This window comes from Arachis ipaensis, chromosome B4 (assembly GCF_059453495.1).
Source record: "Arachis ipaensis isolate K30076 ecotype BB chromosome B4, ASM5945349v1, whole genome shotgun sequence".
Lineage (NCBI taxonomy): Eukaryota > Viridiplantae > Streptophyta > Magnoliopsida > Fabales > Fabaceae > Arachis > Arachis ipaensis.
The window spans coordinates 85516993-85528036 of NC_142439.1; the positions used below are offsets into that span (position 1 = coordinate 85516993).

Consider the following 11044-nt stretch of genomic DNA (forward strand, 5'->3'; position numbering starts at 1 on the left):
CCTTGTTGGTGAACTAACTTAGCAAAGTGATTACTACACCACAAATTTAAGGACCTACTCCACAACTTGAACATCACTCTGGTCTTTCATAACATCTCTTTTTTTATTTAGCTTAAAGGGACAAGCATACAATAAGCAAGATGAAAATAAAGGCAGGCAATTTGACTAGCAAGAATAGACCTAAGTATGGAGAATACTAAAGACAGAATTGAAATTCCTAAACTACCATGGAAGCATGTTCTATTTCATACATGATTTTCCTTATTTAAAAGACTTGAAAAAGAAAGATGGAACAATGAGGGAACTCCACCACCTTTTACTCATAGGGTTATTCGCGCTCTCCTTCTTGTTTGTCCTCTTTGTGTCCACTTGTGCTTCCTTGCATGATGGTGCACTATTTTTCCAAAAGATTGATTGAATCCCTGCAAAGTTATTGGAAGTTGCTTGTCCCCAAAGCACTTGAGAGATAGTTAGTATGCATGTATGCTTGTGCATTTCGGAACTTAACTTGGTGTGTGTGAACACCAAACTTAGTTCCTTGCCTAATACAGCAGGTTGAATGCATGCAGAAAATCTCATGTGTTGTTATCAGCAAGACAACTAGAAACTAACTACTGTTAAGTGGTTCCCCTGATTGGTTAGATCTAGCAATTCGCCCTTGAAGGAGTGTAGTGTGATTCTAACTGAAATCTTTGGTGGAACACCAAACTTAGAATTACACACTCACTCTTGTATTGTTTTGGTGTGTAACACCAAACTTAGCTCCTCACAATACGGGGGAAACTACTTGTGATTTTTATTAAAATGCAAATGAAAAGAGAACTACCTTAGGTTGGGTTGCCTCCCAACGAAGCACTCTTTTAGCGTCGCTAGCTCGACGATTCCTCCATCACTTGAGCTGATACTTCACTTTGGGGTTTTTCCCCATGTTGCCCATGTAGTGTTTGAGCCTCTGTTCGTTAACAGTGAACTTCCTCTTTGAACTTTCCTCCATGATTTCTATATGCCCATACGGCGAGACCTTTGTGACAAGAAAGGGTCCTGACCACCTTGATTTGAGTTTCCCAGGGAAGAGTCTTAATTTGGAATTGTAGAGGAGCACTTGCTGTCCTTCTTCGAAGCTTCTGGGTGTTAAATGGAGGTCATGCCTTCTCTTTGCCTTTTCTTTATAAATCTTGCCATTTTCATAGGCTTGAGATCTAAACTCCTCCATTTTTTGCAGCTGCAAGACCCTCTTTTCACCAGCAGCAGTGCTATCAAAATTTAGTAGCTTGAGAGCCCAGAGAGCTTTGTGTTCTAGCTCCAATGATAGATGACAAGCCTTTCCATATACCAGTTGGTATGGGGACATCCCGATTGGTGTTTTGAATGCCGTTCTGTATGCCCAAAGAGCATCATCCAGCTTCTTCGACCAATCCTTCCTTGATGCTCCCACAGTCTTTTCCAGAATCCTTTTTAGCTCTCTGTTAGATATCTCAGTTTGCCCACTTCTTTTGGGGTGGTAAGGCATGGAAATCTTGTGTTTCACCCCGTATCGTAGGAGGAGAGCTTCTAGTGGTCTGTTACAAAAATGGCTCCCTCCATCACTGATGAGTGCTCGTGGGACTCCAAACCGGCTAAAGATATTCTTTCTGAGGAAGTTCATGACCACCTTGTTATCATTTGTTGGGGTTGCAATAGCCTCTACCCACTTAGAAACGTAATCCACTGCTACCAAGATGTACATGTTTGAATATGAGGTTGGCAAAGGTCCCATGAAATCGATTCCCCACACGTCAAACAGTTCCAGTTCTAAGATGAAATTTTGTGGCATATCATTTCTTTTGGGTAAGTTTCCAGCTCTTTGACATTCATTGCAATTCTTTACCAGTTCTTTGGCATCCTTGAAAAGGGTGGGCCAAAAGAATCCGCTTTGTAATACCTTGGCTGCAGTTCTGTCCCCTCCAAAATGGCCTCCATAGCATGAGCTGTGGCAGTTCCACAAGACCTCTCGTCCCTCTTCTTTTGAGACACATCTTCTCAGAATTCCATCTGAACACTTCTTGAAGAGATATGGTTCATCCCAGACAAAATACTTTGCGTCATTGATGAGCTTTCTTTTCTGGTGTTTGTTGATGTCTGGATGTAAAGCCCCAGTTGCCTTAAAATTGGCAATATCTACAAACCAGGGTGCTCTGTGAATCGTCATCAACTGCTCATCTAGGAAGAACTCATTTACATTTGTATCATGTGTTCCTCCTTTATCTTGAGGGATTCTGGATAGGTGATCTGCTACCTTGTTCTCCACTCCTTTCTTGTCTTTGATTTCAATATTGAACTCCTACAACAATAAGATCCATCTTATTAGTCTTGGTTTTGATTCTTGCTTGGCAAACAAATACTTAAGTGCTGTGTGATCTGTGAAGACAATCACTTTGGCACCAATGATCTAAACTTATCAAATGCAAAAACTATTGCCAGCAACTCCTTTTCAGTAGTGGAATAGTTTCTTTGGGTATCATTGAAGAATTTGCTGGCATAGTATATCACATAGACCAAGTTATCTTTCCTCTGTCCTAACACTGCCCCAATTGTGAAATCAGATGGATCGCACATCAGTTCAAATGGTAGGTTCCAGTCAGGTGGGGAAATGATAGGGGCAGAGGACAGCCTTTTTTTCAAGTTTTCAAATGCCAGCATACACTTTTCATCAAAGATAAATGGTGTATCAGATACAAGGAGATTGCTTAAGGACTTGGCTATCTTTGAAAAATCTTTAATAAACCTTTTGTAAAAGCCAGCATGCCCTAGAAAACTCCTAATTGCCTTGACATCACTTGGTGGAGGTAATTTTTTAATGAGTTTCACCTTGGCTCTGTCCACTTCAATGCCTTGGTCAGAAACCTTATGACCAAGAACTATTCCTCCTGTCACCATAAAGTGACATTTTTCCCAGTTCAAGACCAAATTAGTTTCTTAACAACTTTTTAATACCAGGGCCAGGTGATTTAGGCAACTAGGGAAGGAATCTCCGAATACCGAGAAATCATCCAAAAAAACTTCAATGAATTTCTCTATCATATCTGAGAAGATAGAAAGCATGCAGCATTGGAAAGTCGCAGGTGCATTACATAGCCCAAATGGCATGCGCCTGTAGGCGAACACTCCATATGGGCATGTGAATGAGGTTTTCTCTTGGTCTCTCGGATCAACCACTATTTGATTGTATCCTGAATAACCATCGAGAAAACAGTAATATGCGTGTCCTGCAAGTCTTTCCAGCATCTGATCCATGAATGGAAGGGGGAAATGATCTTTTCTTGTAGCTTCATTCAGTTTTCTGTAGTCTATGCACATCCGCCATCCTGTGACGGTCCTGGTGGGGATCAGTTCATTCTTCTCATTGGGGACTACAGTGATTCCTCCCATTTTTGGCACAACATGCACGGGGCTGACCCAGGGGCTGTCTGAGATCGGGTAGATTACCCCTCCCTGCCATAGCTTCATAACTTCTTTCTGTACCACTTCCTTCATGACTGGATTCAGCCTCCTTTGGGGTTGAATGGATGGTTTGGCATCATTTTCCAACAGTATCTTATGCATGCATATGGCCGAACTGATTCCTTTCAGGTCAGCGAGGGTCCATCCAATGGCATCCTTATGCTTTCGCAACACTTGGAGTAGTTCCTCTTCTTGCTTGTGGCTGAGGGCTGAGTTAATGATCACTGGGTAACTTTCATTCTCCCCTAAGTATGCATATTTGAGGGTGGGTAGCAGTGTTTTAAGTTCAAGTTTAGGTGCTTCCTTTCCTTCACTCTTCCCTTATAATGTGCCTTGAATGTGAACCTCTGCTGCTGTAACCTCTTCGCTTGAAGCTGACTCTTCTTCTGTCAACCCCTCAAATTCTTCCTCTTCGAGAGTATCCTGTGCTATATCTTCTAGTGAATCCAACCTCATACACTCTCCCATTGGTTCTTATGGGTAACTCATGGCTTTGAACACATTGAATATCATCTTCTCATTGTGTAACCTCAGTGTCAGTTCACCTTTCTGGACATCAATGATAGCTCCAGTAGTGGCTAGGAATGGTCTGCCCAGAATAATAGAAGCTTTGGCTCCTTTCTTCATATCCAACACCACAAAGTCTGCTGGGAAGATAAAGTCTCCTACCTTCACTAGCAAGTCTTCTACTATGCCGTGAGGAAACTTGAATGATCGATCTGCCAGTTGTAGGGCCAGTTTTGTTGGCTTGGCCTCCTCAATCTTCATTTTTTTCATCATGGCTACTGACATCAAATTTATGCTGTCTCCTAAATCACACAGAGCCTTCTCCACCGTGATCTCTCCTATAATACAGGGGATCTGGAAGCTCCCAGGATCCTTCAATTTCTGTGTAGCTTGTGCTGAATGATGGCACTACATTCCTCGGTTAGTATAACTATTTCGTTGTTCTTCCAACTTCTCTTTTTGGTCATCAATTCCTTCAAGAACTTGGCATAGAGCGGCATTTGCTCTATTGCTTCAACAAAGGGTATGTTAATCTGTAGTTTCTTGAAAATTTCTAGAAACCTTGAGAATTGGCTGTCATCCCCCTTTTTCCTCAATTGCTGAGGATATGGGACTCTTGGAACATATGGCTTCAGCTCTTCTCCCTTTTTACGCGAATTAGAGATGGGAACTTGAACTTCCTCTTGTTCCTCCTTCCTTTCAGTTGGGTCCTCCTCTTGTGGTTTCTTGGAGGTCTCCTTCAACTCCTTACCACTTCTGAGGGTGATAGCTTGACACTCCTCCCTTGGGTTTGGCTCAATATTGCTACCAAAGTTATGAACAGGAGTTTGCTGGAGTAGGTAACCAACTTGTGTCTCAAGTTTCTTGATGGCAGCCTCTTGATTCTGCATGTTGGATCGCACCTCTTCTCGGAACATCTTACTGTCTTGAATCTCCTTACATATGCTCTCGAGTAGGATCTCAATCTTTGAGAGTCTATCCTTGGATGGTGATGGTGAGTTGAGATTGGAGAGATGAGAATGGCTAGTTTGGTTTTGATATGGATGTTGAGAAGTGTTGTTGGGTGGGTGTTGGTATGACCTCTGTGTTGAGTGTTAGTGAGTTGCATTGTTGTTGGGGTTATAGCGTCTCTGATCTTGGCCTTGGTCTTGTTGATTTCCCCACCCAAAGTTTGGGTGGTTCCTCCAACCAGGATTATACGTTTTGGAGTATGGGTCATGATTCTGCCTAGGTGAATTCCCAATGTAGTTGGCTTGTTCCTGATCACCCTCTGCTTTTTCATTCACTCCTTCTTGGGTTGCTGCTGAAGTGGTGATTGCTGCTACTTGATTCCTCTTCATCTTCTTGGTGAGGTCAGCTAATTGCTCGGTAATCATCTTGTTTTGAGCTAGCAGTGCATCCACATTGTTCAGCTCCATCACTCCTCTAGTATTGCCTCTTTCAGAAGCATAGAAGTAGTCATTCTCTGCTACAATCTCAATGACATCTATGGCTTCTTCAATGGTCTTCTTCTTGTTCAGAGATCCCCTGGATGAGTGGTCTACTGCCTTCTTTGATTCATACGAAAGGCCTTCATAGAAAATGTGGAACTGCACCCATTCATTGAACATATCTGGCGGGCATCTTCTTGTCAAGTCTTTAAACCTCTCCCATGCTTCATATAGAGTCTCACCATCCTGCTGCCTGAATGTTTGTACCTCAGCTCTCAACCTGTTGATCTGTTGAGGAGGATAGAATCTTGCCAAGAACTTGTTCACCACGTCTTCCCAGGTTGCTAAACTCTCCTTTGGAAAGGATTCCAGCCATTTAGATGCCTTGTCCTTGAGTGAGAAGGGAAACAGAAGTAGTCTATAGGTGTCAGGATGAACACCATTAGACTTCACAGTATCACATATCCTCAGGAAGGTGGTTAGATGTTGATTGGGGTCTTCTTGGACACTTCCTTCGTATGAACAATTGTTCTGAACAAGGGTGATGAGCTGTGGCTTTAGTTCAAAGTTGTTGGCATGTATGGTTGGCCTTTGGATGCTACTTCCACAGTTTCCTGGGTTTGGGTTAATGTAAGAACCCAGAACTCTTCTCTCTTGTCCAGCCTGATGCGCTGGACCTTCTCTGCCATGGTTGTGAGCCTCTTCTTCATGATGGTTCTCTATATTCTCCTCCATGTCTGGTTCAAAGTACTCTTCCTCTTCCTCAGCACCAACTACTCTCTTTCCTCTTGCTTCCCTCATTAATCTAAGGAAAGTCCTCTCAGGTTCAGAATCAAAGGAAGTTGAAGTCCTGCTTCTTCTACCTGTCATACAACCAATAAAGCAAAAGCAAGAGAGATAGATGTAGACAGTAATTTCTACAGAAATGCTGTTAGTGTGAGTGATGCAATATATCAAACAGTTAGTGGGTTAGTGACTAAATTGTAAACAACTAAGAAAATGGGTAGGGAAAAGGGAAGAAAATAGCTAAACAGAAAGTAAATTACTCAAATGAATTTAAATCAAACAAAATAAAAACAAATGCTCAATCTAGTTATCCAACAATTTAATCATTGTTGATACAAAATCAATCCCCGGCAACGGCGCCATAAACTTGATGCACGGAGACTTACCTCTTAACAAATCTCCCTTGGCAAGTATACCGAATTGTCATCAAGTAAAAACTCACAGTAGAGTGAGGTCGAATCCCACAGGGATTGATTGGTCAAGCAACTTTAATTGGAATAATGTTCTAGTTGAGCTAAGCAGAAAGTGAGTTGAGAATTGCAGGAAATTAAATGGCGAAAAAGTAAATAGCAGAAAATAAATGACGGGAAGTAAATTGCAGAATCTTAGATGGGGAAGGGAAGTTTAGCATGAAAGTAAATGGCATAAAGTAAAGAGAATGGGTAAGATCAGAAATGGGAAATTCATTGGGCTTAGGAGATGTTGCATTCTCCGGATCAAGTTCATTTTCATCTCTTTCTCAATCAATGCATTCATTGATCTCCTTGGCAATCTTAAGTGATTGAATTCCAATTCCTTGGTAATTCAATCTCTCAAATAAGATCAATAGCCAATTCCTTGGTCTAATTGCTCATGAGAAGAGATGAAGTGTGGTCACTGATTATACCACATGTATTTCCAAATCAAAGTATTAGGAGAATTATATGTCACCATATCCGCCCAAACCCCAATTTGGTCCAACATGAGAAAACATTTCTAGCATGATCTCTTCATCCCTTTTCCATGGTTCAGAAGAGATCCAAGTTTGAATAGCTTCTTTTCCAAGATAACTACTCAATTGGATGAAGATTGAAAGCTTTCTAGTAAAATCAAGAGAAAAGATAGAAGAAGAATAATGAAAACTATTATTGACCCATCAAATTACAACAGAGCTCCCTAACCCAATGAAAGGGGTTTAGTTGTTCATAGCTCTGGGAAATGAAAGCAAAGATGGAGAGTACATTCTGAAAGTTAAACTAGAAGTGCAAAGAAAGTAAAATATAGAGAGTAATTCTAATAATGCCAAAAGCTCCTTTTCCAGTTCAAAGCTCTCCCTATTTATACTACTCTTCTGATCTTCTAGTTGATTCTTCAAGTCTTGGATATGGGCCTTTGGATCTTGAGTTGAAGCAGTTATCTTCTTCAGTGGGCTCAGCTTTACTTGCAGAGAAAGTGTGAAGTAGGCAGGGACTTTAGCTTAGGGCGTTAGTGGTGTTAACGTTACGTGAAAATGTGGGGTTGAGAACGTTCGTGACAATCACCTTTTTTACTAACGTTCCTAACCGAAACTGGTCCACGTTAACTTCAACGTTAGTGGCACTAACGTGACCACTAACGTTGACCCTTGGCCCTTCGCAAACATTACTGGGGTTAAGCCTTTTCAATAACGTTAAGAGTACCCCTTTCTCCCTACGTTAGAGTTCACGTTAGAATAGTTAACGTGGTCTTTAACGTAGGCTTGCCAAATCTTCGAGAGCGTTAGTGACACTTACCTTTGTCACTAACGCTTCAGAACGCCCCTACTTCCCTCGTTAGAGTTCACGTTAACTAGGTTAACGTGACTTCTAACATGGTATTGATAGCCATCTCCAACGTTAGTGACAAAGGTGAGTGTCACTAACGTTGGCTCATCATCCCTCTTCTCCATGTTAGCTTCCACGTTAATGTAATTAACGTGGCAACTAACGTGGCTCATAGTGGCTCAATCCAACGTTAGTGACAAAGGTGAGTGTCACTAACGTTGGTGATTCTTGCTCCCTCCACGTTAGAGTCCACGTTAACTAGGTGAACGTGGCTTTTAACATAGCCAATATGGGCTTAGTCCAACGTTAGTGACAAAGGTGAGTGTCACTAATGTTGGCATCATCTTTTTCTTCCACGTTAGAGCTCACGTTAACTAAGTTAACGTGGCCAATTGCCCCTTTTGGAACGTTAGTGGCACTTACTTTTACCACTAACGTTGGAGTTCTACTTCTCTTCCACGTTAGCTTCCACGTTAACATAGTTAACGTGGTAACTAACGTGGGCTATGATGGCTCACGAAGGCATTATTGGCAATCACTTTTCTCATTAACGTTGCAAGCTAGCCTTCATTCCACGTTAGTGGTCACGTTAGCTAGACTAACATGGCTACTAACGTGGTTCTTCCTTGCTTTCTTTATCCTGAAATCAAGCAATAAAGTGCATCAAAGCTCTGATCCAAGTTATGAGACATGCATCATTCAATTTGTCCTTTAATTCATGCATAATTCTCATGAAATCATGTAAAATTCACAATGTTTGCTTGAATCAAGATTTAAGTGATTGTTTACCCAAAACTTGCTTATTTCCTAAGAAAATGCATGAAACTACCTTAAAACCATAAAGAAAAGGTCAGTAAAACTGGCCAAAATGCCCTGGCATCACTAGGTTGCCATGCTGACGTGCCTTGGGAGCTGGCCGATGCGAAGCCAACTGCTGCAGATTGCAAGAAGATCATCCTGCACAGCAGGAAGTTTCAGGCTTTAGGCTACAGACCACCATTCCTCACCGCTTCTGTTGAGGCAGCCACATCTTCAGCTGCCCCATCTGCCTCCACTGCTGCACCAGCCTCATCCACTGCACATCCACCTGCTCCTGAGCCCATTTATCATCTGGTGCATCGATTCTTTGTCCGCCTGGATCATATGGAGCGTCGCAACAAGCGGCGCTATGAGCACCTTAAGTTGATGATCCGATCCGGCAGCAACATCCCCTCCGAGCCTGACACCCCTTCTGATACATCTGAGGCGGAGGCGAGCGACCATGAGGCGGAGACACATGCCCAGGCTGAACAGGCAGGACCAGAGCAGGCTGCGCCACAGCATGAGGAGCCACACCAGATGCAGGTCGCAGACCCGGAGATCCCTCTATAGTCAGCGCCTCCACTGCAGCAGGCAGATCCTCCTACACTTATCCAGCCTACAGATCTTCAGACCACCACCGAGACACCAACAGCCCATCCTTCCGTTGATGACACTTCTTAACACCCTGCTTGAGTGAGCATCGAGGACGATGCTATATTTTAAGTGTGGGGAGGTCGCCATCCCTGGCGTATCTTTTTGGTGAACCACTACAGACTCTTCTATCTTATTTTGTTTATTTTCTATATTTTTATTTTTATTTTAATTTTTCAGTACTTGCACATTGTTCTTTTGCTGTATTTTTACTTTATTTTCGTATTTTGCCCTTTAGTTTATATCTTAGACATTTAGTTTAGTTTGCAATTCTAAACTTATTAGTTATAAAATATGTGGATTAATTAGTATAGATTACCCTTTTAGTATATAATAGTTTGGTTTAATTGAAAATAAAAGGAGTAAACTAGAAACTTTAGTAAATTAAAACAATCCACACACCTTGTATATATAGCATTACATGTTAGTTAGTTAACAACATTTCTTCAAGGAGGAACACTAAAATTTTAAGGGCCACCCTAAGATTTACATTGAGAATAATGGGAACTCTTGATTTCTACTTGCATGACATGTATAACTGATATATGATTTTTGAGCTAGAGAACACACAGCCTGTGAGTTTTGAGCTTAATTGTATGGTTACATTCAAACTATAAATTTCATTCCTGTGTGTTTTGCCCTTCTTTTTCATTCTGGTGTACTTTACTTTGTTTTAATCTATATGTCCAGTATAGAATATAGATACATACCAAGAGATGATTGAGGCCATCATTTGAATTTTTCCTCACTTATCCCAATTTAGCCTACCTTTTACATCACCCTTGTTAGCCCCCTTGAGCTTTTTAATCCCCTCTTGTTCTATAACCACATTACTAGCCTTAAGCAGAAAAACAAAATAAAAATTCCAAATTGAATCCTTGGTTAGCTTAAGATAGATATTGTGTACAATTTAAGTGTGAAAAATTTTATGGGAACATGGGATGATAGAAACAAAGTAGGGATTTAAAATGAATAAGTTATTTCAGAAATTTGGGAAGCATGCTCATGTGAAGTCAAAATAATTAAATTACCATGTGTAAAAAAAAATATTTTCAGTATTTAAATAAGGGGATACAAAAATTCCCCAAATACAAAATAAAAAGAGTCAACACACATGGGTCAAAAATTTCAAAATTAAATTTAATGCATGAGCTTGTAATACAAAGAGTGGGAAAATTTGGGTAAATAGGAAAAGGAACTTTAAATTATATAAGGTATGTATGTTAGGTGAAATCTTAGACTAACCAAGGATTCACTTTGTTAGCTCACTTAGCCTTATACATACACCCTTACCTTTACCTTGGCCCCATTACAACCTTGAAAAAGACCTCATGATATTTGTATGGCTATATTCAATATTTGTTGATTGGTTAGATGAAGAACAAAGTTTTAGAAAGCAAGGATAGAAAAAGAATAAAGTGATTAACCCAATATCCATTGAGTGACTAGAGAGTAAACACTAAAATCCAGTGAGGGTTCAATAGCTCATCACCATATATCTCTGCTTAATTGTTAATTGTCTTGCAAGTTTGTGAATTACTTTTACCCATCTCAATTGTAAAAGTGCTTTAACATTATCTAGGGTTTGGCTATGCATATATGATTCCT

General features: G+C 40.8%; 1 non-coding gene across 1 annotated transcript; it reads left to right on the plus strand.

Annotated features, from left to right (window-relative positions):
* The first annotated feature begins 5592 nt into the window (after window positions 1-5592).
* On the plus strand, window positions 5593-5699 carry LOC148568214 (small nucleolar RNA R71). The gene has a single exon (XR_015881562.1). It is a non-coding gene; the product is annotated as a small nucleolar RNA R71 (small nucleolar RNA).
* Window positions 5700-11044: the final 5345 nt, after the last annotated feature.